General features: G+C 40.1%; 1 protein-coding gene across 9 annotated transcripts in view; it reads left to right on the top strand.

The window, feature by feature from the left end:
* The window catches only part of NCOA7 (nuclear receptor coactivator 7), a 157,688-nt gene that overhangs the window by 37,743 nt on the left and 94,056 nt on the right, over positions 1–25,889 (top strand). The window lies entirely within an intron of this gene.

The following is a 25,889-nucleotide window of genomic DNA, read 5'->3' on the forward strand; positions in this document are numbered from 1 at the left end:
ATCTCTGGAGAGAAGGATAAAATGTCAGGCCAAGGGTGAGGCCAAATTGATGCAATCTCAGTTTTCTCTAAACTAAATTATACCACCTTACATAAATCTCAACTAGTGTTCCGAGGAAGTCAAAAGGAAGATTTACCCTGATGTTGTGCCTGCTGCCACAATTACATATCTGAAACCCTAAAAACTGCTTTTTAGACTGTTTCCCCCTTCCACATTGCCTTTTTCCTCCTGAGTAGTTAAATAGCCAATGTTTTCTTTGTGTGCTATCTTATGTGGTTTCATAATCCTTGCATGACTGTGTTTGGTAAATAGTCCTTTGTCAAACCTGTTTTGTTAACGTTTTGCTCTTTAAGTTTAACATCAAAGTAAAGTTTAAAATACCCTATTTTAATAATTTTTGATCAAAATTAGTGATTTGAGGGTCACCCAGTCTTTCCTTTCTTATAATTTATCTTGAAATATGTCTGTGTAACTCTTAAGTAGAGGAGTGGATTTAATACTGCTATTAGATAGAGTAATTCTGGATAAGACCTGATGAAGTTTTTGGATTTTCTGATCCTGGTCCACCTGGTTTTCAGGTGCTTCAGGACAGTTTTATACCAGTTGTTAAATCTAGATTGAATGATTTTCACAAATAGTTTTGCAAATAATTTATATATGTAAAATTAGTATATGTCTATATTAATTTCTTGATCCCTGACAGATCTGGAAAACCAAATGAAAAACTGAATTACTAAAGCAAATTGTGCGTTCTGTGTACTATTTGTACTGTCTACAATTTATACTATCCTCTGGGGTGACTGTCATGTGTCATTTGTTACACACTTGCTGACTCTTCCTTCCCCTTGTAGTTAGAATGCAAAATTTTCTTTAGTATTGCCACACAGGGTTCTCTTCTTACACACTTGCTTGACATTATTTGGCTTTTGTGATTTCCGAGTAGGTCCTTGTATGCTATTGGTTGAGGGTTCTTTGAAAGCATTTTTTCAGGATCAAGGGTTAATTGAAGATATCCGAAATACATCTGTAGTTGAACCTAATGGTGTTTTGTGAGAGGTTTACTTTTCCCCTCTGATAAGGTGTGAGAGAGCCTGGGAGTAAACAGTGAGTAATATAAACACAGACACAGACCAGGTGTTCATGTAGGTCACCTCCCCTATTCCCTGGTTGTCGTGAAAAGCAGAACTGCTGCTCCCACCTCCGCTTTCCTCTTAACCCAGCCTTTCAGAGCAGCAGTAGAAGCCAGCACCACCTCTGTCATCATTCTCAGTGACAATGGATGCAAAGTGTAGAACATTTCTTAGGTCCCATCTCCAGCCTCTGCCCTGGCAATTCTTCACCCTTGAACCTCTGACCCAGAAGCAGAACACCTAGTGTTTGCAATTCACTCCATTGTATAACCTCTGGCAAGTTTTCTAAGCTTCCTTTACCTTACATTTCTTCAGTTGTTAAATGTGGCTAAAAATAACCAACTAACAAGATGGTTTTGAAGAAGGAGACATCCCAACCATCCAGAACTGTAGAGAAGCTTAAATGGAACCCAGCAAGGAGGGCCAGAGCTGAACAGCTGGTCCCCTTATTCTCTTTTCCATGGCAGAGGAGAGTTGAACCCACTGTATAGCTTTCTCTATTGTGTGCATAGTACACTTTGTAGCTTTTGCGTTCAAGTAAGGAATGAAACCAAGATGGCTGTGAAAATTGAGGGTAATATATGAACTGTACCTGGCACAGTGAGTACTCACACATTCCTTTAATAACAAATCATTCCTGATCACCTAATTTTCTTTCTTTTTTTTTTTTTTTTTTTTTTTTGAGACCGAGTCTCGCTGTCGCCCAGGCTGGAGTGCAGTGCCCGGATCTCAGCTCACTGCAAGCTCCGCCTCCCGGGTTTACGCCATTCTCCTGCCTCAGCCTCCCGAGTAGCTGGGACTACAGGCGCCCGCCACCTCGCCCGGCTAGCTTTTTGTATTTTTTTTAGTAGACACGGGGTTTCACCGTGTTAGCCAGGATGGCCTCGAACTCCTGACCTCGTGATCCGCCTGTCTCGGCCTCCCAAAGTGCTGGGATTACAGGCTTGAGCCACCGCGCCCGGCCCTGATCACCTAATTTTCATCTTGACATCCCACTTTCAGCCCATGAGCTGCTCCTATTGTTCAGATCAGGGAAGAAGGAAAAATTGTGACAATCCAAATTGGAATCATATCATTTCCCAAAGATAATTTGCTATAAGCACAATTGGTTAGGCTCTGGGATATAATGAAGTAGAGTTATATAGTCAAAGGGCCTTGAGAAATCTAACAGCCTTTTATTTAACAGTTGGACCCTAAGCCTATGAAGGTGAAAGGTCCCTGATAGGCTGGCTCTATCCCAGGGTACTTTTAGATATATTAATTGGTAATCAGAGCCTCACCACTTGGGTGGCTTGACAAACCGTCATGTCTCAGGTTGGCGTGCCAGTGATACTGACCCCCTCGGTCCTCAGAGTGGCCAGGCAGGGATTGCATTTGTCAGAGACCTGGGCTGGTCATCTTTAGCTATGATCAGCATCTTACCCCAGGGATGAGTAGAAGTATTATCATCTTTGTGCATGCCTTGGTATGAAAAAGGCTTTTGTAAAAACTGATCCAGATTATCTTCACACCAAATATCTGATTAAAAAAATTCATCTCTAAATATAATTTGACTGCTATGGGAATTTATACTCAAAGGGGTTGAATAACTTCACTGAGATAAAAGTAGGCATGTCAGGATTTGAACTCAGGTCTTCCCTTCTTCACCCGGAGCTTATGCTCTGCAGTGCTGCCGTGTGCCACTTTACTGGCAAAACGGGGCTTGTAGAACACAGGTCACTTGACCTGCTGCTACTCACAACATGGGTTGCATAGATTTCTGTGGGCAGTCCTGACAGCTGAACATTAATTTACACCAGTGTAAATTAATTAGGAGAAATGCATCATGGGTTCTAAAGATCTAACTTATAAGTGACCTTTTCAAAAATAATTTGTTTATAACTTGACAACATCCCATAATCCATGTCTTATCAATTTATTCATCCATAATATGGTTAATGTCAGAGTATCAACCTACCAAGCCAATAGGAAACATGCAGTCTGTAATACTTCACCTGTGTAAGTCAGGGTGTTGCATTACAGTGATCCACTTTACTCCCTAAGATTGCATCTTGTCCGAAAAGAGTAGATGCCCATGATAGAAATGAATGCAGAAATAATTCTGTGCAAAAAGCCTTCCTTTGCCTTCTTGGTCAAATACAGAGTCTGAGGTCCGGTGGAAGGCATCACGTGGATGGATCTGGGTGGTTGATCTGCAGCACTGGTGGAACACAAAGGGGTACACTCCTTGTCTCCAGCCCCACAGAGGCAGCCTTTGAACCCTAGGAAGCAGCCATCTCTTTGTGGTTTGCCAGTGCCAAGAATGATTATACCACGTGGGTGGAGTGGTGTGATGCGAACTCTTGCCCTTTCTTTAGTTAACCGTAGATTGTTTATTCCTGCTGGCCAAGGACTGTTAGAGATTTATCATCTTAAATCATCTTTAGTATGTCTGACATTTGAGGAGAAATTTATTACCCATTGTTGGATTCAGATACTCAGTCATAGCACAGTTTTAATTGTGTTGATACATAAAAAGCAAATAGAACAGTTTTAAGTACTTGCTAAATGTTAGCTTTATACTTTCTTAATATTTGGTCATTTTATTCTATCAGTTTCACTATGCGTACTGATTCTAATACAAGTTATTAATAATAGCAGTTGTTGGTACTTTATGAAGTAATTTCACAAGCATTCTCTTTATCCTTAAAATGATCCTACAAATAAATATAAATGCAGGTAATGAATCTGTTGTTCAGGAGGTGAAATAACTTACCCCAAATCACTTAGCCTTTAAATGGAGGGCCTGAGCCCCGAATCCCTGTCTGCTGTGTCTGTATCTCTGAGTGTTATTCTTCATGTTACCTCAGTTAACATTGCACTAAGTATTAGTGTCTACTTTGTCCGAAAAGGGGATTAGAACATGCTGTTAGGGCCAAGCATGGTGGCCCATGCCTGTAGTCCCAGCACTTTGGGAGACTGAGGCAAGCAGATCACTTGAGGTCAGGAGTTTGAGACCAGCTTCGCCAACATAGTGAAACCCCATCTCTACTAAAACTACAAAAATTAGCTGGGCTTGGTGGCACAGGCCTGTAATCCCAGCTACATGGGAGAAACTGAGGCAAGAGAATCACTTGAACCCAGGAGGCGGAGGTTGCAGTGACCCGAGATTGCTCCACTGCCCTCCAACCTGGGTAACAGAGCGAGACTCCATCTCAAAAAAAAAAAAAAACATGCTGTTAGCATCATAATGTGATAAAAAGAAAAAAAAAAAAAGTATATGGGCGTGGAAGGAGAATGTTACAGTTGACTTTACCAGAAACATTATTGGATTTCAATTTCAAAGCACCATCCATCTGAGATGAAGCGATCCACAGCACTGCTCAAGGACACTCTCTTGCATGATTTCTGTAGCTCTTATTTGTTTATTGGGTTTACAGTCAATCTCCCCGCAAATGGACATCTGGAAGGTGGAGACTCTCCGATCATTCATTGTTCTTTCAAGAATATTCTTTCATTCTAGATGATCATTAATTCAATCGTTCATTATTCTTTCACTATTCAATAGTGGCTGGCATACAGCAAGTGTTAAATACTTGTTGATCAACTGACAGAATATTCAAAACAGTTTCCTAAATGTAGGATATAAATGGTTTGTGAATTGTAATTTTTATCACAACAAATTTTTCAGTATTCAACAATTTTATTAATCTTAAAAATATTGAGAATATTTCAAAACCATTTCCTATGAAAAAGCTGCTAGTACCTTATTTGACAGTATTACAAATTACTAACTAAACTTTGCATGAGCTGTAATGTTAAGGCTTATGTTTTCTGTTTTTTCAATTGAGTTCAGACCAGGCAACTCTTAAGTGAATATTTACGAATTGCTTGACATTCATTACTGGGAAAAATATCCATGGTCAAGTTTTATCTGCTAATGTTTTCAGGAAATCATTAACTTTTTTCTAAAGATTAAAAAAAAAGTTTATAAACATTCAGCCGTTAATAGTTAGACTCATGCTTTTTGCTTCGTTTTTGAGGAACAGGCTAAGTTACTTAATTATGTGTAAAATACTACAAGCTGTGGGTTATAACCCATTAGGGTCTTATGAAATCAGTTTAGTGGATACAAAACAGCATTTTTTTTTTTAAATGGAACAGAACAGAATAGATTAGACTGGACTAAGGTGGACTGAAATAGAAAATATCAGAATGTGTTGTATGTAGTAAGAATAAATATTAGTTCATGAAAACTGTATTTTAAATGTTTATAAGTATGTTCATATTGAATCACAGTTTAAATTTTTTTTATTATGGGCCAGCATTAAAAAAATGACCACTTGATTTAGATGATTCTTTGATTGTTAGCATATTGGGAGTGAGGGGTTTTTTATCATTGAAAAATGAATTTATTTGAAAATTATTCATCTAACACACACTGGCTGATTGGCAGCTGTCCATAAAGTGCCCATTCAGTAAGTGTACTTTCCCACGGTACAGTTTAATGGGTTCCTGTAAACCGATTTCAATGAATAAGCACAAGCGTGTTTCTGTTTAACCTGAAATCTCAGATTGATTCGTCATTCCAAATCCTGATTCAAGAACAGTAAAGTCATCTCACAAAACCCCCAGATGGAACTATTGTGGTGAAACTTGGGAGACTTTTGCTTTTGGACCTCCTGCAGGTTTCTTCTCTGTAGAACTACTTACTAGTGTGGGGCTTTGGGTCTAGTTTTCCTCAAAATGGAAATAATAGTAACTACCTTATAAGGTTATTGAGAGGATTGAATGAATTAAAATATATGAAGTCTTTAGAATAATACTTTAAAAAATAAGCACTAAACAATTTTCATGTAAAAGCTTGCTACCTAAATGGCGAATACAGGAATAAATGAGAAAAAATATGAATATATAGATAAAACTGTTGGGTAAATTTCAGGGAGTTTATAAATCCCCTAAAACTTGTCAGTAAACCTGCCCTAGTCATATCTTTCAGTGAAAGGTCCAATACTCCAGGCTCCAAGACAGATTCCAGGGAAAGAAAAGTGATTTAAACTGTCTCCTCTCCTCCCCCTCCTTTTTTTTTTTTTTTTTTTTGTTCCTGAGACAGAGTCTCGCTCTACCGCCCAGGCTGGGGTGCAGTGAGGCGATCTCGGCTCACTGCAATCTCCGCCTCCCAAGTTCACGCCATTCTCGTGCCTCAGCCTCCGGAGTAGCTGGGACTACAGGCGCCCGCCACCATGCCGGGCTAATTTTTTGTTGTTGTTGTATTTTTTAGTAGAGACGGGGTTTCACCGTGTTAGCTAGGATGATCTCAATCTTCTGACCTCGTGATCTGCCCGCCTTGGCCTCCCAAAGTGCTGGGATTACAGGCGTGAGCCACCACCCCCGGCCTCTCCTCCCTTTTTATTGGTGTTGCTGACAGCTGAGGAAGACTTCAGCTCAACTGACTCCTGGATTTGGACTTAAACTTGGTACTGTTGGCTTGAAACAACTTTTGTCATATTGCTGTGGACTGAATGTTTTAACCACCCGCCAAAATTCCTATGTTGAAACTCTAAATCCCCAATGTGATGGTATTTGGAGGTGGCTTTTTGGAGCTAATTAAGTCATGAGGCTGGAGCCTTCATGATAGGATTAGTGCCCTTATTAGAAGAAATACAAGAAAGATGCACACTCTCTCACTACCATGGAAAGACACAGCAAGAAGGTGCCATCTGTAAACCTGGAATTTGGTCCATCCAGGAACCAGATCACTCCAGCATCTAGATCTGGGATTTCCTAGCCTCTGAAACTGCAAGAAATAAATGTTCGTTATTTGAGCCACCCAGTCTATGTTTTTATTATGAGCAGTGCAAACTGAGTAAGACACACATGTATTTGAAACCTTTCATGGTTGCTGGTACAGCGACTCTTCAGCAGGAGAAAATTGAGTTCAGAACCAGAAAATGCTTTGTGTGCTCCCAGCTCTGAAGCTTCATAGTTTATACTTGCAATTAAGCTGTTGGGGATTTTTGTAGAAATTTTCCTTTCTTTTCCCCTAAAATTCACATCTGAAAATTCCAAACAATCTTCACCCCCTCTGCCCTCATACGTCAAGTGCTAATTGCATATCCTCCTACGCATCTTGCTGGATTAGTATTCCTGGGCAGAGCTCAGATATGTCACTTATGTGTTCCCTCTTCTTTCTGGCATTTGAGGTTCTGCACAATATGCTCCTTCCTCCCCTCCTGTCTTTATCTCTTGTTTTGTTTTTCTGTGCATTTCTTATTACACTTTGCCCCCTCAGAACTATGCCTTCTGTATACAAAGAACTACTCTTCTCTATACTCTCCTTAAATATAGCAATGTAGATATCACTCTGTCACACCCATCTTTAATTGTGACGCTGTCTTCTTGAGGCCGTTCCTATTTTATTTCTCTCCCCCCACCCAACACACATAACTACATGATCCCTCTCTTGCCACTGGACTGTGAGAGTGTTGGGGGACTTTCTTATGCCTGCCTTTGGGGCCCTTAACACAGTTTGTCTTGAGATACACCCAGTAACACTCTTATCTCTGCTTTATTTGTCTGTTGTCATTTATTGTCAGGTCTTTTTTATGTTTATCTTTCTCACAGGGTCTAGCCCTGTACCCAGCACCTACCAGTCATTCACTACGACTAAATAGCTAACATTTGCTGAATTTACCATGTACCAGAGACTGGTGTTCTCATGTAATCTCATAATTACCTTATGGAGTAGGTCCTGTTATCATCCTGATGGCAGATAAAGATGTTAAGCCTATAGATGTTATGTAACTTGCCCAAGGTTACATAACTATGTAGTGGTAGATCCACATCTCAGCCCAGGTATGCCTGACCTCACAGCCCACACCCTTAAATCATTATGGCTGTATATGTCAGTAAGCTATGTTGAATTGAATTTTCTAGAACCTATTAGTTCTCAATCTAATTGGGAATCACTGGCCTAAATGGCAAAATGGTTAGAAATATATTTAATAACTAAACGGATATTTTCTGATTGTCAGTACAAAGGTATTAGGAACTTTGGAACAAACTAGAGAAGCTCTACTCTACCAGGGAAACGGGAATTCCCTACATACCAGCAAAAAATGTCAGCAATCTCCAGACCTTACGTTTTTGGAGTGTGGCAAGCATGTCTCTGTTATTGCCTCTCTAGATTCAGAGTTGGAGGCCCCAACAAGCAAAATTCTCCCAGCTTGGTCATTTCTATTGTAAAAGTGAAGACCTGATTCTTGAGCCAGCAGGCACTTGTTCACACATATTTACTTCCATTTTTCTTTATCATTTCAAATCAAGTTTGCACAAACAAAATGGTTAGGGCTTCAGGTTTTTTCCGCACTCATTTTTGTGGTATATTATACTAGTGAACATTCAGCAGCCTTGCCTACTTGTTTTTATGTTTTACTTCTCACACATAAATGAAAATGGTAATGAATGAAAAGGAGAGTGGTCAAGGTTTCCAAGACGTAGCAAGATACAGGTTGGCTCATGGTTTGCAAATGTGATTTACCACCAAGTAAACTCAAGTCAGATGTGTCAACAACATGGAGCATGTAGAGTGTTCTAGGCCCAAGAAAAGAAGATGAGTTAGCTGGATTGGGGACCTCCTGGGTCTCTTCCCAAAGCAAGACGGGATCTTGTATCTAAGAATATGGTGGAGACCAAGAAAAGGGTCTTTTCTCAATAATTCTACTGTTAGAACCATGCAACTGATTTTATTTGGAGAGTCAAAAATGACTTTTAGGTGGGGACATCATGGACTGAAATGATAAATGTAGCTTGACGGTCATGAGACAAGAATTGTTCAGGTGTGGAGAACGGAGAGTATGAAGTAAATTTAAATATAGAAGAACCAGAGAACAAGACTATTAATTACAACAACAAAAATGTTATATGGTATTTATTAGTGTACTTACGGAATACTTGACAGACTAGATGGCCAAACTTTGACCATTTAAACTTAGGAAGCAGTTAAATTAGAGGCTATTTATTCATGTTTTAGATATTCTTTTTTTTTTTTTTTTTTTTTTTTTTTGAGACGGAGTCTCGCTCTGTCGCCCAGGCTGGAGTGCAGTGGCCGGATCTCAGCTCACTGCAAGCTCCGCCTCCCAGGTTCCCGCCATTCTCCTGCCTCAGCCTCCCGAGTAGCTGGGACTACAGGCTCCCGCCACCGCGCCCGGCTAGTTTTTTGTATTTTTTTAGTAGAGACGGGGTTTCACCATGTTAGCCAGGATGGTCTCGATCTCCTGACCTCGTGATCCGCCCGTCTCGGCCTCCCAAAGTGCTGGGATTACAGGCTTGAGCCACCGCGCCCAGCCATAGATATTTTTTACTATATTTTAAAACTCAGTGATTTTTCTAAATCATTCTACGTCTTTTTAAAATACAATTTGCACACATATTTTCTGAACAAATCTGTTCTACAAAGAATAGAATCAAAATTGATTGGCCCAGTGCGATGGCTTATGCCTGTATTCCCAGCACTTTGGGAGGCTGAAGCAGGTGGATCACCTGAGGTCAGGAGTTCAAGACTAGCCTGGCCAACGTGGTAAAACCCTGTCTCTAATAAAAATACAAAAAATTAGCTGGGCAAGGTGCTGGACACCTGTAATCCCAGCTACTCAGGAGGCAGAAGCAGAAGAATTGCTTGAACCCAGGAGGCAGACATTGCAGGGAGTTGAGATTGAGCCATTGTACTCCAGCCTGGGTGACAAGAGCGAACTCCATCTCAAAAAGAATTATAATTGATCAGCCAGACACAGTGGCTCACACCTGTAATCTCAGCATTTTGAGAGGCCTAGGTGAGAGGAGTGCTGGAGACCAGGAGTTTGAGACCAGCCTAGGCAACATAGTGAGACCCTGTCTCTACAAAAAAAAAAAAAAAAAAACCCAGACATGACAGCACATGCCTGTAACCCTACCTACTCAGGAGGGGAGGTGAAAAGATAGCTTGGGTATTGGAAGTTACAGTGAGCTATTACCATGTCATTCCAGCCTGAGCAACAAAGCAAGACTGTGTCTCAAGAAAAACTCAACAATTTTTTATAAAACCAAACCACACATAAAATTGATTGATCTTACTTTTGAATATGTAGAGTGACTTAAATCAAATCACTGTCATGGATAATTTGAGTGAAGTTATTAATCATTCCATTAATTTTTCCTGTGTATGTGAGAATATATTACTGTTGATTATGGCACCTGTGGTGCATGTACTTCACGATTTAGAGCTAGAAGAGCTTTTGTTATAGAAGTTGCTTAATACATAATATAAAGCAGATGAATTTTGATATTTCAGATTAATTTTGTTAGCACAGCAGAAAGCTGAACGGTAATTTGGTTATTTTATTTTCAGAAGGTAATTGCAGCAGATGCTGGTAAGGTCACTGGGGACTGAGCAATTTCCATTTCAGTGGCTCCATCATCTTTTTTTTTTTTTAGGGGGTTGGACAGGGAGGTAGTTCCTTCTACTGTGCCAAGTCAACCGCTGTCACTAGACAATGAGAGAAATTTAATTTTTTTAAACCATAACTCTAAGTTTATATAATCTGGATATTTTTATTTTAGAAGGGTAGGTATATTTTAATTGTAAAAACAGGTATATACACACATATACATACATATGCAAACATATTTTTCTTTGAAAAGAGTATGGATTTTTAAAATATAAAAATTAGTTGTAAGCCCACATATATTCATATTTAAGCACACTTTATAAGAAATGGCGTTATTTTGGCTGGGCTCGGTGGCTCACACTGTAATCTCAGCACTTTGGGAGGCCAAGGTGGACGGATTGCCTGAGCTCAGGAGTTTGAGACCAGCCTGGACAACACAGTGAAACACCGTCTCTACTAAAATAAAAAAAAAAGTAGCTGGGCGTGGCGGCGTGCGTCTGTAGTCCTGGCTACTTGGGAGGCTGAGACAGGAGAATTGCTTGAACCTGAGAGGCGGAAGTTGCAGTGAGCCAAGATCCCACCACTGCACTCCAGCCTGGAAGACAGAGCAAGACTCCGTCTCTAAAAAACAAACAAAGAAAAGAAATGTCATTATTTTAATGAATCATTGAAAATGTAAAATTATAAAATTAATTGGGTTACAAATCCAACATATGTAATCTTTACCTCCTTCTTCCTGTTTGTTTTTAATGCATAGGAAAACCTTTCTGGGATTTTGAATAAAGACCATTTTGGTTTTTATATTAGCTGATGCAACTAGATATTTAAGACTTCTCCCAGTTCTTTCATGTAATTAAATGTAAGAATTTATGTAATATTCTTTATGTTATGAGGAGAAACATATGCATTGCTTGCATCTCAAAGAGACCTTATGTGCCTGTGCCTATTAAGCCCAGAGGGTAGATTAGTTAACAAAACAAATATGATCCTTGCCGTTACAGGGAATACTTTTCACAAATACATTGTCTTAGTTCATTTTGTGTTGCTTTAACAGAATGTCACAGACTGGGTAATTTATAATGCACAGAAATTTATTTGGCTCACAGTTCTGGAGTCTGGGAAGTCCAAGAACATGGTGCCAGCATTTGACAAGTGCCTGTATGCTGTATCACCCCATGGTGGAAGGTGGGAGGGCAAGAAAGGGTGAGAGTGGGCCGGGCACAGTGGCTTATGCCTGTAATCCCAGCACTTTAGGAGTCTGAGGTGGGCGGATCATCTGAGGTCAGGAGTTCAAGACCAGCCTGACCAACATGGAGAAACCCTGTCTCTACTAAAAATACAAAATTAGCTGGACGTAGTGGTGCACACCTGTAATCTGGAGGCTGAGGCAGGAGAATTGCTTGAACCCTGGAGGCAGAGGTTTCGGTGAGCTGAGACCGGCGCCATTGCACTCCAGCCTGGGCAATAAGAGCGAAACTCCATCACCAAAAAAACAAAACAAAACAAAACAAAAACAAACATTGGTGAGAGTGAGCAAGCAAGAAAGCAAGAGAGGGCCAATCTCCCTTTTTTTGTTTTTGTTTTTTTTTTTGAGACAGAGTCTTGCTTTGTCGCCCAGGCTGGAGTGCAGTGGCGCGATCTCAGCTCACTGCAAGCTCCTCCTCCCGGGTTCACACCATTCTCCTGCCTCACCCTCCCAAGTAGCTGGGACTACAGGCCAAACTCACTTTTATAAAAATGCACTCTTCTGATAACTAGCACACTCCCACAATAATAACATTTATCCATTAATGAGGATGGAACCCACCTGGCCTAATCACCTCTTAACAGTGCCACCTCTTAATTCTGTCACAATGGCAATTACATTTCAACATGAGTTTTGTAGGGAATATTCAAACCATAGCAGACAATAAAGAAGAACATAAAATCCACGTATCATTATAAATGGCTGTATTTACTATGAGGGAAAACAACAAGACATCATAAAAGAGAAGTGCAAGAGTAGTGTCCACTTTAGACACAAGTTATGTTCAGGACCTTTGGAGAAAAGGTCCTTTAATACTTTAAAGGTCATTTAATACTCATGTGTTAATGACTTTTAATGATCTTGGGTACAAGCAGGAGTTCACCAGATAATCTGTGTGTTTAGGAGAAGGGATAGGGAGAGAAGGAAGGAAGGGAATATTCGAGGTAGGGAGAACCCTTACATGAAAAGTCCTTAAAGTGACAAAAAGCTTGGCAGCTTCCTGGATCTGCAAGATGGCCGGTCTTCCTTGAACACAGTGCTTTTTTGGGAGAAATGCACAGGCAATGTGAAGAGGTAGGCTGAGGCAGGTCATGCAGGGCCTTTTTGGCCATGTTTAGGAATTTGGATTGATGGATGCTAGATGGATGGAGCTAGATGGGTGGAGGTGCCATTAACTGGAATAAGAAAACTGGAAAAACAAGTATTTTGAGAGAGTATCTCAATAATTTAATATGTTAAGTTTGAGATGCTTACAAGACAACCACTAAATACACAATTGGGTATGTGTAAATCTGGAGTGAAAACAGGAGGCTGAGGCAGGAGAATGGCGTAAACCTGGCAGGTGGAGCTTACAGTGAGGATGGAAATTTCAGAGTTGTTGGCCTCAGACATGGGAAAGGATGAGATCATATAGGGAGGGCATATAAAGTGAAAAAAGAACAGAACTAAGGAATAGGAACAGAATTGGAAAATTTCAACATTTGGTGGTCTAGTATAGAAAGAGAAGTAGGATGAAATGCAGAAAAGATAGAATCACTGCAGCTGAGAGAAGAGAGAATTTCAAGGAGTGAATGATCAGCAGGTTTGCAAGTAGCTGAGAGGTAAATTAAGATGACTGCAAAGTATCCATTAAGATCGACACTTGGAGGTCACTGATAATTGATTAGATAAAAGCAATTTCAGCACAGTGGTGGGAGAAGCCAGTTTGATGTGAATAGGAGGTAAGGGAGTGGAGACCAAGCTTCTAGGCAATTCTTTTGGGAAATTGGCTGGGAAGGGAAGCCAAATATTCAGGCCTTGGCAAGAGGAAGATGTGGGAGTCAAGGAATGGTGAGTTTTTGAAGATGGAAGAGGAAGATGAGATATTAGAGCATGCTTGTTGGCTAATGAGGGTGGTCCATTAGAAAGGGATCCCTCAGGGATGTCTGCTTGAAGGCTGACGGTTACGTAATGCCATGAGGATATTAGCAAAGCAGTGAGGCAGGCGAGGAGCCATACTGGGATACATGCACCTAGACTGGCTATCTAGGGCCTGTAATATGTTTTAGTTTTATTTGTGTGGATTGGTGGCACTGTGTGCTCTCTTTTTTGATTGCACACTCATGCTGTGCCAGGAGATTTACAAATATGACCTCACTATGGTATTAGTTTTCTCATTTTTATAGGTAAGGAAACAGGCTTGGAGTGGTTTAATAACTCCCCAAGTTCCATAGCTAGCAAATAATGGAGCCAGGGTCTCTTCCTACTTGTATCTAATTCCAAAGCCTTTATTCTTAGCTGCTACCTCCAAAGTGCCCTTTAAATAGAATGTAAAAATAATTAGAACAGTGTCTTCCATAAGAGAATTTTTAATTGTAATATCTTAGATGAAAACATGAATTTAGAAATTTTAGAATTTATATTTAAATTTTTAATCTCTAAAAATAAAATTTTAAAGTGTAGATATTTTTCCATAAAAAATTTTTAAAACATTGGTAGCAAATTATTATAGTATGTCCTCTTTATAATCCATGTCCAAAAGTATTCCAGCTCCTGTTTTAATTTTTTTTAGTAGCACTTTACATATTTTAAGGGACAGATGTACAATGCTAGGAGTTAGAGCACCTTGGTGGCATTAAGTTTTAACTTATTAACAGGAATTTTAAAAATAAACTATGTGACTGAATTTTAATATATTAGTGTATTAGTGTAGTCATGCTATTATAAGTGAGGACCGGCCGGGCACGGTGGCTCAAGCCTGTAATCCCAGCACTTTGGGAGGCCGAGACGGGCGGATCACGAGGTCAGGAGATCGAGACCATCCTGGCTAACACGGTGAAACCCCGTCTCTACTAAAAAATACAAAAAAACTAGCTGGACGAGGTGGCGAGCGCCTGTAGTCCCAGCTACTCGGGAGGCTGAGGCAGGAGAATGGCGTAAACCCAGCAGGTGGAGCTTACAGTGAGCCGAGATCGCGCCACTGCACTCCAGCCTGGGCACCAGAGCCAGACTCCGTCTCGGAAAAAAAAAAGTGAGGACCAATCCTGTCTGTTTTAAATGAAGGATGCTAATCTTAAGGCTGTAAGCAGTGACGTCTGTGTAGGAACTTGATATGCAGTGGTTTGTTGAGAATAGTTGGGTGTGCTGCAGCATCCTCTCCTACAAAGGAAGCCACTAGCAAAGACGTTCCTGTGTTTTTTCAAGTAAACAACCTGTGTGAAGTGGTTATGTCTGGGTAGATCTGATAACAACTAGTAAATTTCTTTTCCTGCATTCACAATTCTAATTTAGTGCACTGTTTCACAGTGGCTTCAGCTTATAGTCATATCATATGAGGAACTTCCGTCCCCCTGTAAGAGTATAGAAGTACCAGGTAATATAGTAATAATGCCCTGGGATCCTAGAAGTAATTGAGAGATTAGAAAGAAAACACAGCATTTTCTTTTCTAAGTGTCAGGTTCATGTTAACTTGGTATTTTTCTTCTTCCACTTACCTCCTTAAAAAACAGGCACCATGCCTAATTTCAGAATTATAAATCTTTTAGTCAAAATACGGAGGTCATGCTAGATTTGGAATCTCCTCTGCCTTTGACAAATAGAACGTTTTCAGCCTGGACTTGAACTTTTTGAACTATAATAATGTCTCAAGGACCCTCAAGGCTGCTCATTTCTTGTCTGAAAAACTCTTGTTAGTGGGAAGTTGTTTTTAAATCTTTGGTTAAATTTTATTTTCTTTCAGCTTATTCTATTTATTCCTTGTTACTTCAAATCCATACAGAATAAATCCAATCCATCTTTCATATATTATCATTGCATGTGTTTAAAGACGACATCATGTTCTCCCTGAACCTTTTCCAGGATGAGTATCATAAGTTTCTAAATCTCTGCACCTAAGATGGAGTTTTCAGATTCTTTGCCATCTTGATATGACCTGATTAATGCAAATATAAGAATATTAGGCCAGGCAAGGTGGCTTACACCTGTAATCCCAGCACTTTGGGAGGCTGAGGTGGAAGGATTGCTTGAGGCCAGAAGTTCAAGATCTGCCTGGGCAACATAGTGAGACCTTGTGTCTACAAAAAAAATTTTTTAAATTACCAGGCCTGGTGGTGAACGCCTGTAGTCCCAGTTACTGGCAGCGGCCTAGGGGTTGGGGCACTGAGGTGGGAGGATTGCTTGAGCCCGAGATGTCAAGGCTGCAGTGAGCTTTAATCATGCCACTGCACTTCAGCTTGGGTGACAAAGTAAGACCCTGTGTCTATATATATATTTTATATATGTGTGTGTGTGTGTGTAGTTATCCTTTACTTTTATTAATAAAGCATCACATTTCATTATTATGTTCACAGCAATTATGCTCATAGTGAGGGGGGAGAAGTGTTTTTTCATCTGAATTGGAATTTTGTCTTGTTTGTTTTCTATTATTCTATTTTCCAGGAATTTTGAAGCCTGATTTTTAACATTGAACATATTTTCTCCCTAGATTGCGTAAGATATGCAACTTGAATAGCGTGTATTATGTTCTTATCCAAGAAGTTGATTAAAAGGCTGAATTGGAAAGCTTTATTCATTATGTCTTATTAGTACTGTCAGTACATGAAATAGTTATCATTAAGTATTTCAGTTTGCTATAAATCAGTTTTCTCCAGGTTAACCAAATTCTCTAGTCCGGTTACTTCCATCTTACCTTAAGAAAGGTAGTGACATTTTCAGGGGCCTTAGTGAAATCTTTCTATACTACCTCCTGTGACTGGCCCATCAATATGCCAAATCTAGTCCAACCAAAACAGATAATTATGTTCATTTAGAGTCACTCATTTTACTCTCCCTCTAGTGGTTCCTGGAAGTCAATAATTTGTCTTCAAGTAATCACAAATGATTAATGAGCTATCAGTTTATTTTTCTGAAAGTTGATATCAAGCTACTCAGTGTGTCATTTCCAAATTTTGTATTTCTTTTGAAAACTGGTTTTTTTTTTTTTCCTACTTCCAATTTTCCTTCTCTGTGATTCTTCTGAGATGACTGGTAATGCTACTGCAACTCAGAGGGTTGCTTTAACAGGACTAGAGACTTCATCCTGGATTTCACTTTCTTCTTAGCCATGGATATGTCATCCTTTTTAATTTTTTGCCTATTCTCTTTGCTAAAGCTGAAAATAGGATTGAACTAGACCTGTTTTCTCTCTCTTACAGCTTCACTTCACCCAGTGGGCCTATTGCTTCTTGCCTCTTCAGCCTCTCAGCATCCCTATAATTTTCTCGTTACTTTTCCTTTGCATTGTTTACAAACTTCTGCTAACGCTGAGCTTTCACTTTCTATGCTTGTTCCTGTAGACTTTTGTCATTTGCTTTTTGCTTTTGTTTGAGCTCTATTATGTGCCTTCTTGCACTCCCCTATATGCCTACCCATTAGAAACTTGAGTTTATTGGGCCTTATTTGTTTCTTGAGATGCTTTCAGCATTGGTTCTTCCACAGACTCATTTGTGATGGAGTTGACAGAATTTGTTTTAGAAGAGCATATTATCCCTCGTGAGCCATTTCTCTTATAGTCTCTGGCCATGAGATCATACACATCCATGTCCTTGCAAACATTTGTAGGAATGCACAATCTGATGTAATAACAAAATGCTTATATAGTAGCAGCAATGGGATAAATACTGGAAACGAGGTGACTGCCAAGTGCTGAGGGTATAGAGCAGAAGAAATGACTGCTGAAAAGATGCTGTATGTCATAAAAGAGGTGACTTGGCCGTCTTGAGATGTGAGTAAAAGTTTGCTATGAGGAAGGAAGAGAGTTTCAGGCAGAGAAGAGACAATGTGCAGATGCATGGGCCCATATTAGTGCATGGGATTTACCTGTGACTGGGAGACGGAGAGAGATTCCTTATAATCTTTGAGAGACGTCCATCGTTTGGGTCAGTTCTTTGTTTTTTTTTTTTTTTTTTTTGACACAGAGTGTCACTCTGTTGCCCAGGCTGGAGTACAGTGGTGCAATCTTGATTCACTGCAACCTCCACCTCCCAAGTTCAAGCAGTTCTCCTGCCTCAGCCTCCCCCAGTAGCTGGGACTACAGGTGGGTGCCACCACTCCTTGCCAATTTTTGTATTTTTAATAGAGACGTGGTTTCGCCATGTTAGCCAGGCTGTTCTCGAACTCCTGACCTCAGATGATCTGCCCACTTTGGCCTCCCAAAGTGATGGGAATACAGGCGTGAGCCACCATGCCAGGCTTGTTTGCGTCAATTCTTTCACAGTGTTATCTGCTGTATACTTCTGTATCCTCCTTTTGATCGACAGTTAAAATCTTCACCTAGAAAAGAAGAAGAAACATCATTGATCCAGATCTACAAGATTTCTACCAGGAATTTCAAAGGCACTAGGGAATCATTTCAGGTTTCTTCTGCGACAGTCAATCTCTTGATCATGTGTCTGGACAATTTCCTCTTGAGTGATGGTTATAATAATTTTTAGGAGGCTCTCTACCACTTTGTCATTTTGTACGCTAAACCTGCCTAACCCTACCCAGGTCAAATTTTGGTTGCTTTTATTCCCCTGCTAGGGAGCCCGCAAATACTTTACTCTCTTTTAACTACTTAAAGGGTTAACAAAACAAGCAGTAAATTATTTTATTATTTGCTGGGCAAGAGGACACATACAGTTTCATTGATAATGCTCCTTAGAGATTGAAGTTTGCACCCTGGATAGGGGAAATGAGCTTGCAGCCTGGAGAGAGGAAATGAGTCCATAAGGCCACAAATGATTGGTTTTAACTAGTTCCATTTTTCATGGGGCAGTGAAGGCCCTTAAGGGCCTAGCATACCAAGGATGCTCAAAGATCATAGTTTTATATCAGCTTTGGCTGGTGGGCTGTTCAAAATTCACAGCCAGTTACAGTGAAACTCAGCACCAAGCTTACCTCCTGGGGAAGTGCTGCTACAAAGTGGATATTCTTTGGCAGGACACAGGAAGAACCGCTGGATCTCTCAGCCACCTTGTTATTTTCTGCAGCCTCGACTGCTCTGGATTTCAGGTCTGTGGTACATTGCCACACTGTTGTGTCACAGCATGGCATGGTCTCCAGATCTCCTTTCTCCCCTGCCGTGTGTTCTGCCCACCAAAATCCTGTTACTGGTTTCAGTTTCTCTCTGGAACTTCAGAATAGTTTTCTTTCTTGCATATTATGTAAGTTATTTTTCAACTTCCAGAAATTATGCTTAATGAAACATATATTCAAAATAAAACTTCTGCTCCAATTTGTCTAGCTGCAGAGTGAAACTGTTGGCACTAGAAATTTGTGAATTTGAAGTCATAAATTGTAAGTGATTTGCATAGTTTAACCTCATTGAAGAGAAAATGAGAAATTAAGAAAAAAGTGGAAACCAGGACAGATAAATTTGCTTATTATGAAAATGACACATAAAACAGTTGAGCAGGCAGACAACTAAAACTCTTGGAAATAATGGGGCTGGCTGGGCTTGGTGGCTTACACCTGTAATCCCAGGACTTTGGGAGGCTGAGGTAGGCGCATTACTTGAAGTCAGGAGTTTGAGACCAGCCTGGCCACATGGTGAAACCCTGTCTCTACTAAAAATACAAAAACTAGCCAGGTGTGACAGGCTCCTGTAATCCCAGCTACTCAGGAGGCTGAGGCAGGAGAATCACTTGAACCTGGGAGGCAGAAGTTGCAGTGAGCTGAGATCACACCACTGCACTCCAGTCTAGGCAACAGAACAAGATTCTGTCAAAAGGACAGGAGAGGGGAGGGGAGGAGAGGGGAGGAGAGGGGAGGGGAGGGGAGGGGAGGGGAGGGGAGGGGAGGGGAGGGGAGGGGAGGGGAATAAATGAGGCTGATGTCTTCTTTCAATCAGAGTGGCGGCAAGAGGTGCTTTGGAGGCTGTGGCCTCTCTCTCCATTCCCCTGTGCCATTGTCATCAGCACGTTCCACAGGCCACCCCAAACAAACATATAGTTCTAATAAAAGGAGTCAGGTTGCTTAGCCGATGCAGCTTTAAGACATATCCCTGGCCTCCTCTCACTCCCCCAAAACTCAGTTTTGCCACTAACTTCTAACTGCAGAGAAATTTTAAAGTTAACACTAGCTTAAGAAAGACCCTTCTTCCCTTTGTCTCTTCCTTCCTTTTTGTTGGTTCTACAGTGTTTTTTCCTCTGAGAAATAATAATAGAATTTTTAAAAATTGTCATGTTAAACTGCAAAGCTTTTATTATTTTCTTAAAATCATAATGCCTGCAAAAACATTTGGTAGGGAGGATTATTAAGATGTGACAAATGATCTTTAAAAATAAGATGTACTTTCATACACAGTGGAAGAGCATTAACAGAAATATGTGGGAGGCTTATTTATTTTTGTTTTTGTTTTAATAAAAACAAATGTTTGGTTTTAACAATAAAAAACTCTCATGATACACTTGTATGTCTGAAATCACCACTAGAGAAAACTAAAGTGACTTTAAAATGTAAATAATACTTATTAAATACATGTGAACATAGCATGATTAATCCCTTGTAGATAAAAGAAAATTCTTTAAAGTTTGATTAAAAAACTGAAGATTTTTGTTCATCAAATAATCTCCATATGATCTCGATCCATTTATTTACTTAGTTGTTTATTTTTGTAGACATTTAGGGATGGAAAATATCTTAAAAACAACCTAAGCTAACTTCTTGGTAGAGGTGAGCTACTGAGGTCTTAAGAGGTTGTTGTTTAACCAAGGTCACCAGACTCTCAGCTGCTGCAAGCCACAGACAAAGGTTTTCTCTTAACAGAGTTGTACTTTCATCTCACTCTACTTTCAGCAGACCAGTGATATCTCAAGCTTGTCTTTTTCTTTTAAGACCTCACTGATGTCTTGCTGACCTAAAAGAAACTGAAGCAAATTTAATGCAAGTAGAGTTTATTTGAGCCAAACTTGAGGATTGTAGCCCAGGAGTATAGACTGAAGATGCCCTGAATATGCACTCTGATTAGCAGCAGTTACAAGTGGATTTTTAAAGGCAAAAAGGAAATAGGAAGTGGGCTGATATAAAGTGATGTGCCAGGAATTCTTGTTGGCTTACAGAAATAGCATTGATTAGTGATTGGCTATGCATTAAGTTATAGTGTCTGGTGTGGCATTATTAGATTAATTTATAGCTGCTTGTGGCAATAGCAAGATGGTTCTGGAGATGAATACATAGCTCCAGCGGGAAGTAAGATGTGATTGCAGTCTCATTTTAGTGTCTCTCCAGCCTGATAATTTAAAAGGATGTGTATTTCTCAGGTAAAAGTTCTTTTTTTTTTCCTCAGGCTAAAAGAGGTAGAACACTTATTCCAGAATCTTTAAAATTTCCTAAGTTCCCCAATAATGCAGGCTTGATAGGCACACAATCTAATCTTAAGATACACAGCCATCCATGTTATTTTCATGTGATAAAGACTGCTAAGTTTCCAAGTATCATCCAAACCCAGCTCAGCCAATCCACGTTTGGGGGTTGTTCTTATGGAGCAACCTTGCTTATGCAAATTTCTGTAATAGTCAGGAAGCTCTTTCCCCTTTCTAGGGTCAAGTAACAGAAAACAGATCAGACTACCTTAGGAGAAAAAAAAAAGGAATATGGAGACTTCTGGTTCACATAAGTAAAAAGTCCCAGATAAGACTTGACATCAGGAATGCCTGGGTTTGGGACTGAAATAATACCATTATGACTTAGTTTGTCTGTATCTAAATCCTTCCTTTCTTTTAGCTTCCTTTTTCAGGCTTTTCTTGATAAATGCTGCTAAGTCAGAATCTTCATTATGCAACAGCAGGCAAAGCAAATGCTTGGTATTAGGTCTCACAAGTCCTGAGACTCACAGGGATTGGACCAACTTAGAGCTGGTGCTGGGTTTTGGAGTAGTGGCTGCCGCTGGGCAGCTGCAGAGGCAGAGACTCAGTGCTTTGATTGGACAAGCCCCTTTCTGGAGCTAGGGGGAGTCCTACCCAGATCTGGTATTGCAGAATAAGGAACAGACTGTAGGCAGGCCATTGAAATCTACTGCAGTTTTCGCTAGTATGGCAGGCAGTGTACTAGGCACTGGAGTTAAAGCTTTTAAAAAGAATGACATGCTTTGAGTCTCAGTGAGTTTTTAGACACTGTACATATCGCTGTAAATATCACAGTTAATTCCATCATTGAATGGATGATTTGATAAGATAACCTTTAAAGAACTTTCCTACTTGAGATTCTATGATTTATGCTTCTTGGAAACAAAATGGAAAAGGTTCAAATTCTTTCATTAGTTTAGGTAATTATATTTTCACCTTAAGCTGTTTTAGAATGTTTAATATTATGACAGCTTTATGTAGAATTCAGAAAACTCAATTTAGTGTTTAATACCACAACTCCACTAAAACAGTATCTGAATAAAGAAAAATTAATTTATGGATAAAGAGCACTTTAAAAAATGTATAGTTGTCATGCCAGGGACATAATGGTTGATAAATATGAATTTTCATTTTTGCTGATGCCATTGTGAAGTTGTAATGTATACATGTGTTAAAATATTGAGTAATCCCAGCACTTTGGGAGGCCGAGACGGGCGGATCACGAGGTCAGGTGATCGAGACCATCCTGGCTAACACGGTGAAACCCCGTCTCTACTAAAAAATAAAAAAAATTAGCCGGGTGAGGTGGCGGGCGCCTGTAGTCCCAGCTACTCGGGAGGCTGAGGCAGGAGAATGGCGTAAACCCGGGAGGTGGGGCTTGCAGTGAGCTGAGATCCGGCCACTGCACTCCAGCCTGGGCGACAGAGCGAGACTCCATCTCAAAAAAAAAAAAAAAAAAAAATTGAACCCCTCTTTTTAAGGGACCTTTTGATGGAGATGATTAAAGATTAAAGATTCTTTGGTCTAATCCATACAAACAGCAATGACATTTTCCTTTATTGGGCTTTTGTTTGAACTGTAGCTGATATACTCCCTGCAGAGTCTCAATAATAGTTAAAAACATTTATTTCCCCCCATCTGATAAAATATTGTTATCATTCCATTTTGGTTTTCTTCAAAACCGCCTTTAACTCAGCCAAAATAAAGTCCAGCTGAGTTTTCTTATGGCTTAATACAGGAGTGTAGAAATCCACAGGAAATGTGGATGACTATTATTGCAACATTACAAATGTTCAAGAGAGTTTTTCAAACTGTATTGAAATTAAAAGGAATGCCTGGGAGCAGAACATTTAAAACTATATAAACAAGTACACATCTATGAGAAATTACCTTGCCTTTTATCAACAACTATTTAAAAATCAGAAAGAACATGTAATAAAATCAAAGCAAAACTTCTTGGTAAAGTCTGCTACTGGAGAAGATGGTTGATTACTTAACGTCATATTAGGAAATTGGTTGCACCTGTGTGTGCCAAGTGCCATATTACATATGAAGAAAAGTTTATGATAGGAAATTCCAGCTATTTGGGGCAAAGCGTTCAAGTAGTGGGGAATTGTTAGGTCTTGGGGTAGTTATCTCCCCACAAAATACCTTACATTATTCTTTAAATTAGATTAATGTTGAGCGAAGTTTGATTTCTCTCATTGTATGTGTGTGAAGTGACTTCACTTGAGAAATTAGCCTAAAAGTCTATGTTACATGGTCTGATTCAAGGTTTATATCAGTTTGTGAAATTTGACACAGATAACTTATAATTAGCCTGCTTCATCTTTCCCGAATTGAAGTTTGTTTCTCATTCATTCATTCATTCATACATGCTCCACCTTTAAGGCATCTTTGGAAAAGTACACGTGTGTCACCCATGTATAACATGCCTTGGTCCAATCCCAGCATTAAGTCACATTCAAAGAAATACGTATATCAGAGAAAATAATTGAAAATAGCTCAAATATTTACTTCACCTTTCAGAAAACATCCAAGGGGGTAATAAATGCCTTATATTTGATAAGACTTTAAAATCCTCTTTCTTATCTCTCTGACCTTTTACATGTCTCTCAGCTGCTTCCCCAAACTTTCTTTTTGAAACTCTTCCCATATCCAGCCAGTGTATCTCCTCATGTCCTTACCTTTTCCCCTTCTTTCCTTCTAGGTTTATTTTCTTCTATTTCTTCTCTCACTCTATTTCCTATTTCACTTCTCCCCCTAATTCATTTCCCACACCTGTGTTCATAAGCTCAGAACCAGGAAAAGGAAACAAACAAACCCAGAATTCCATCAGGAGGCAGCGTGAGTAAGGAGGCTGAGATCATCCATATGCTATTATATTTTCTCTTCATTGCACTTATTAAAGAAATTACAATATACTATTTAAAAATGGAAAGTCCAGACCAGGGGACATATAAATTGACATGAAAAATGGGACAGTAAATTGCATGCTGCTATTAGTTATATGGCTGATGCAGAACTACTTCATGGCTGGTGTTAAAAAGGAACTCCTTCCCACATTTCTTCCTGTTAATGAGTAGAGCACATGCCAGTCCCTCTGATAACAAAGCCCTTCCTAGTCCTTAACTCTCTAGTGACTCAGGAAAAACTTCCCCTTCGCCCTTTGAAGCTTCACTGAAAAATGAACTCATAAAAGGCAGATTAATAAGAAAGAAGCATACAATTGGTTTTTAACATGCATGAGGAAAACCTAATGTTTGGGAGACCATAAAGTGTTTACCCAATCCTGCAATGGGATGTAGAAGCTTCTATGCCAACTTGAGGTCACAGAAAGAATGGGGACTCAGAGCATGGCCAAAAATCACATTACAGTGGCAAGACAGATTATGGGGAGGGAAAGAAGAGGAGGAGGCCTGGCTCGTGAAGGTGGTCTTGTTATATAGATGAAACCTGATAGGTAGCAGTTGTCAGAGAGGATAGGTGGTAAATACTTCTTTCAGATCTTTGAAGGTGTCAGACTCTCAGTTAAATCTTTCCTAGATCAGGACAAAGGAAGACCTGGCTGGATTGATGCAAAACTCCCCCATGAAAGACGGCTTTGCAGGGGTACTTCTGTTTGCAAGCCCTCAGAACAGCCATCTCAAAACATGTCAAAGAAGCATATTCTTTGCTTTTATTTTCTTCACTGGGGTTTGGTGTTCTCTGGTTCTCCAACACCAGCTGAGTGTCTAACAGTTCCATTCAGTTTTGACACTAACTTCTCAGAGTCAGCCTTAGACTCCACAGATTTGAGGGTTCTGTTGTAAGTCCCAGGTTCCCGGACCACCTGTACTTTTGTCCACCTTGACTGCAAATTTGAGGTTTCCCGTGACCGCCTTCTTCAGGTTTGAGGGTTCACTAGAACTGCACAGGGGACTCAGGAAAACACTTTTCTTACACTTAACCAGTTTATTATAAAGGATATAACTCAGGAACAGCCCAATGGAAGAGAGGCAGAGGGCAAGGTATGGGGGACTCAGGGATGGTAGGCTGGGGGATTCAGGGGTGGTGCCAACAAGCTTCGATGCCCTCTCCGGGTGTGCCACCTTCGCAGCAGCTTAATGTGTTCATCACCATGGAAACTTTCAGAACTTCAACATTTAGGGGGTTTTCTTGGAGGTTCATTACCTATGCATGATTGATTAAATCATTAGCCCTTGGTGATTTTTGTTTGTTTGTTTTTGAGACAGTCTCACTCTGTCACCCAGGCTACAGTGTAGTGGAGCAATCTCAGCTCACTGCAAACTCCACCTCCCGGGTTCAGGCAATTCTCCTGCCTCAGCCTTCCAAGTAGCTGGGACTACAGGTGCATGCCACCACGCCTGGATAATTTTTGTATTTTTAGTAGAGATGAGGTTTCCCCATTTTGGCTAGGCTAGCCTCAAACTCCTGACTTCAGTGATCCGTCCAACCTCAGCCTCACAAAGTGCTGAGATTACAGGTGTCAGCCACTGCGCCAGGCCTAGCCCTTAGTGATTTAACTCTATCTGCTGTCCCCTCCCCTCTTGAGAAGTGGATTGTGGGGTAGGGCCAAAAATTCCAACCTTTTAATCCTGGCTGGATCTTTCTGGTGACTAGCCTCCATCCAGAAGCTCTCTAGGCTCCTCCCTCCCTCTGCAACTTTGAGTCATCTCATTAGAATACAAAAGACACTCTTCTTCACTCAGGAGATTCCAGTGTTTTAGGAAATCTGTACCAGGAACCTGGGGACAAAGACCAAATA

The sequence above is a fragment of the Rhinopithecus roxellana genome, chromosome 4, assembly GCF_007565055.1.
Source record: "Rhinopithecus roxellana isolate Shanxi Qingling chromosome 4, ASM756505v1, whole genome shotgun sequence".
NCBI lineage: Eukaryota > Metazoa > Chordata > Mammalia > Primates > Cercopithecidae > Rhinopithecus > Rhinopithecus roxellana.